Source organism: Nerophis lumbriciformis, linkage group LG26, assembly GCF_033978685.3.
Source record: "Nerophis lumbriciformis linkage group LG26, RoL_Nlum_v2.1, whole genome shotgun sequence".
In the NCBI taxonomy this organism is placed as follows: Eukaryota; Metazoa; Chordata; class Actinopteri; order Syngnathiformes; family Syngnathidae; genus Nerophis; species Nerophis lumbriciformis.
The window spans coordinates 25,533,371-25,538,139 of NC_084573.2; the positions used below are offsets into that span (position 1 = coordinate 25,533,371).

A 4,769-nucleotide genomic window follows, 5' to 3' on the forward strand; every position below is an offset into this window, starting at 1 on the left:
AAGGACACAAAATTTACTTTTTAGCAAATGCATTTAATGCTTTATATCCATAACAATATTTGTGAGGACATCTAATAATGGCGCAAATAGCACCAGAGATGGTGGAGATATGGCCCAATTATGGGTCACGCATAGCTGCTACAACAAGAAGCTATCCTGTGTTGCAATAATAAATTGAGTAATCAAAAGTCAAAGACTTTCGTATCCTTTTTGATATGCTGGCATGTTCAAATATAAAAGACTGCAAACCAAATATAACATAATTTTCACATGAAACTCTAATCTGGCTGTGAGAAGGCTACTGTATGAACACATTTTGTTGCAAATTACACAAATTATTATATTATTATTGGGATAACTTGATTCACCCAACTAAGTTTTACGTATCTTCGCAGCAGCTATCTTTTCAAGCGGGGTGCAGCACTACTTTATCACCTGTCCTCTGGCCTGTTTTGGCCACATCCATCTTCTTCTCCTTCACCTTCTTCCTGATGTAGAACCATTTATTTTTTATTTCAGCCTGTGTGCAGTTCACAGAGCCCACAGCATTGAGAGGCTTACAATCTCGACCCTCTTGTGTGCTCCAAACACGAGAAAGAAGCACCTCCTACTGACTTTTATTGAATTCTGGTTGCAGATCTCAGGCACACAATATCAATATGATTTGCGTATTTATAAGGGGGCATGGTCAGGGCGTGCCCAGCCATGCAGACGTCTGCGGTCGATTCCACGTTGATTAGGATGTGACAAACAAATGTGCTCGGATTAATGCGTGCGCACACTTTAATACAGTTGAATTTTTTCTTGCGTATGATGTATTCTGGATTTTGACATACAGCAATTTCTTGTAATACATCCGCACAGCTCTTAAAACACATGTACGCGGTTCTAAAACACACATATGCGAATCTGAATACACACACTCGGATTGATATACACTCACACACAAATTAGTACACACGCACGCAATTTGGATTACACGCGCAAAGATTGAGATAGACGTTTGCAAATAATTTTGCTACAATAATACTTCCACATGAATGACACTGCTTTTGACTGTTTCATCATCAGCTATTGCAGTCGTAGTTAAACTTTGGTCACCACGTACCACCTCAGAAAACAACTGTACGTGTACCACCATAATGGTCAACATTAAATACAGTAGCATAGTATGCTTAAGTATTCATTAAAACATTTAAAAGTTGATTTCATATTTTGGCCACTGTAACATTTTGAATATTGTGTTTGAATATTTGATTAAATGGTTCTTTGGTATGTGCAGCACAGATTGAAAATCTCTGATCTAGTCTACATACTGCGTATATTACGTATTTATTATCTATCAGTGAACTATGTAGAACAGAACAGTCTGGAACAGAGTTTCTGCAGGGGTTTCTTAAAATTTTTGGTGGATTTAACTTTTTATAATATGTATTTTTTATATTCCCCACACAATTGAAATGTCTTGAAATAGTCATTAACATTGATGTTGTTACGGCGCACGCGCAGTCTGATTCTCCCTCCTCTGCGGGAACACTTGGAGGCTCCGTCTGTGCGCACCTCGGGACACGCCCACGGGTGCGCACATCCAGGGACGCGCCATGCGCGTCCCTGCCCTGCAGCAGCCACCAGCTGCAATCACTCACCGGCAATCTACACTCCTGGGTCTGATGAGGGCAAGCTCAATAAAGGACCAGTGGACCCAAGGATCGGGCGGGAACTTAGTTTTCTCATGGTGTACCGTAAGGCTTATGATCTCTCTCTGTCTCTGCGTGTTTTCCCTCGTGTCTGACATCCTTGTTTGTTCTCCCGTGCCTCCGCAGTGTTTACCTTCCGTTGCCCTGGATTTTGACTGCCTCCTTCGTTTCCTTGACTCCTCGCTTGCCCCTGGACTTTGACGCCTCTCTCTCGCCCCGGATCACCTGCCTGCCCCATGGACTGCCTCGTTTGCTCTCTTCAACACTTGGTAACACACTTCAGCTAACTACACACATAGTCTTACACCACACACTCTTGTATTCTAGTTCACACTTCATTTCCTTAGTTCAGTAGTATTGTTTATTATTATTTATATATATATATATATTGACTATATATATAATAAATAATTGTATATACTGCCCCCTGGTGTCTGTTTGCCGTCACCTCCCCTCAGTAAACACAACAGATGTTACACAATGTAGTGTAGTTTAGAAGGAGCAGTGGCATGCACACCATACTTACTGTACCTTGTAGGTTTGAAATAAAAACATGAATAAACAATTATATTATTACATTCATGTTAGCATTTAGGATAGAATTGCAATTAGCACTCCAGTTGCCAGCGATTACCGAGCCAATCGCCAGCTAGCAATTAGCGTGCTAGTTGCCAGCTAGCTATTAGCAGCGCTATGCTGTGTTATTTGAATATCATATTATTGCACAATAAAAAGGTACCTTTAGGACCAGTGTATAAGCAGAGGGGCCCCGCTGCCTCTCCATCAGTTTGGTGGTCCTTGGCCTGGAAAACATTGAAGACACCAGTGTTAGAATATCGTGAGATATCGCAACATCGCAATTTTGTACCGTATCGATGGTTTTAGGTTTGAATCTCAACACAGATGTCGCCATGTTCACCCAAACCGTAATATCGCTAAAATGTGTTCCATTTTGTCCACTAGCGACGCTGAGATCATTATTCATGCGTTCGTTACGTCTCGTCTCGATTACTGTAACGTATTATTTTCGGGTCTCCCTATGTCTAGCATTAAAAGATTACAGTTGGTACAAAATGCGGCTGCTACACTTTTGACAAGAACAAGAAAGTTTGATCATATTACGCCTATACTGGCTCACCTGCACTGGCTTCCTGTGCACTTAAGATGTGACTTTAAGGTTTTACTACTTACGTATAAAATACTACACGGTCTAGCTCCATCCTATCTTGCCGATTGTATTGTACCATATGTCCCGGCAAGAAATCTGCGTTCAAGGAACTCCGGCTTATTAGTGATTCCCAGAGCCCAAAAAAGTCTGTGGGCTATAGAGCGTTTTCTATTCGGGCTCCAGTACTATGGAATGCCCTCCCGGTAACAGTTAGAGATGCTACCTCAGTAGAAGCATTTAAGTGCCATCTTAAAACTCATTTGTATACTCTAGCCTTTAAATAGCCCCCTTTTTTAGACCAGTTGATCTGCCGTTTCTTTTCTTTTCTCCTCTGCCCCCCTCTCCCTTGTGGAGGGGGAGTTACACAGGTCCGGTGGCCATGGATGAAGTGCTGGCTGTCCAGAGTCGGTACCCGGGGTGAACCGCTAGCCTGTGCATCGGTTGGGGACATCTCTGCGCTGCTGACCCGTCTCCGCTCGGGTCGGTTTCCTGCTGGCCCCACTATGGACTGGACTCTCACTATTATGTTGGATCCACTATGGGCTGGACTTTCGCTGATATGTTGGATCCACTATGGACTGGACTTTCACAATATTATCTCAGACCCACTCGACATCCATTGCTTTCGGTCTCCCCTAGAGGGGGGGGGGGGTTACCCACATATGCGGTCCTCTCCAAGGTTTCTCATAGTCATTCACATCGACGTCCCACTGGGGTGAGTTTTTCCTTGCCCTTATGTGGGCTCTGTACCGAGGGCTTGTGCAACCCTTTGAGACACTTTTGATTTAGGGCTATATAAATAAACATTGATTGATTGATTGATTGAAACTTGTGTGGGTTTACGTCAGATTCAAAATTGTCCCGAGGTGTGACTGCGGCGGGAATTCTCAGATCTTCCAGGGACTTATTCTCTGGTTTGTAAACAATACTGTAGTATATCCTGATACTATACTTGGTATCGAGACTGTCGATATTTGTTTCAATTCGCCCACTCCTGCTTACATTCAAAATCTCTAGCTTAGTGGTTGGCATGACTTTTTTTGTCCTCCTACCGTGTGTGATATAGCATGTTAGCATGTCCTCCAGTGATGAAAAAAACATATATGAAAAAAACATTATTTGTCGCCATGGAGACAAAGATTACTGATTTAGAAGCGGTTTTGCACTGTGGAGGGAAGTTAGCCACTAGCAAAGACACTACATTGCGTTGAGGACGCGTTTGTTCGCTTATCGCTGTCGAATGTGCGGGATACAGCTCAAATGTGTCATCAGCAGTATGAAGACAGTATTAAAAGTTGTATCGTATATTTTCCATATAGTGCAAAGCTAGCTTAAATAAAATTTACAAAAATAATGAAATAAAAAAAAAAAAAGGTTAAAGACACTTTTTTAATCAGGCTTTTTACTGATCATCTTAAACTCTTGTTTGTTATTATTGTATTATGTTGTTTTCTATCTTAATTATTAATATTACTACCAATTATTCTCTCAATGTTATGTTTTTATTAACTTATTAATGTAATATTTATATTATTTATATTTTATTTGTACATATATTTTATACTATTTTTTTTATTATTCTACAAAAGGTGGCGTTTTCCTCAAATCCTCAATGCCATGTTTTGTTTTGGCTTTGTTATTGTCAATAATTATGTCACGGCTCATGTGCAATCCCTCATGCCGTCTGCTGCAAACTCGGCTGACACCTCCACTGGAAGCGCGCGGGGGCGTGTCCAGGCACATCGCTGCCACGCGCCGGCAATGCTGCAGGCAATCTGTAATCAGCGCACCTGGGACTAATGAGGACAGACAGCAAAAAGACCAGCGGACCCGAAGATCCAGCGTTGGAACGTAGTTCACTCCTCGTAGCAAGCATCCCGTCTCTGGCTTCCCTCCCGCGTACT

General features: G+C 42.0%; 1 long non-coding RNA gene across 1 annotated transcript; it reads left to right on the plus strand.

Annotated features, from left to right (window-relative positions):
• The first annotated feature begins 1,653 nt into the window (after nucleotides 1-1,653).
• On the plus strand, nucleotides 1,654-2,120 carry LOC133623547 (uncharacterized). Its single transcript, XR_009817899.1, has 2 exons — nucleotides 1,654-1,742; nucleotides 1,824-2,120. It is a non-coding gene; the product is annotated as an uncharacterized lncRNA (long non-coding RNA).
• Nucleotides 2,121-4,769: the final 2,649 nt, after the last annotated feature.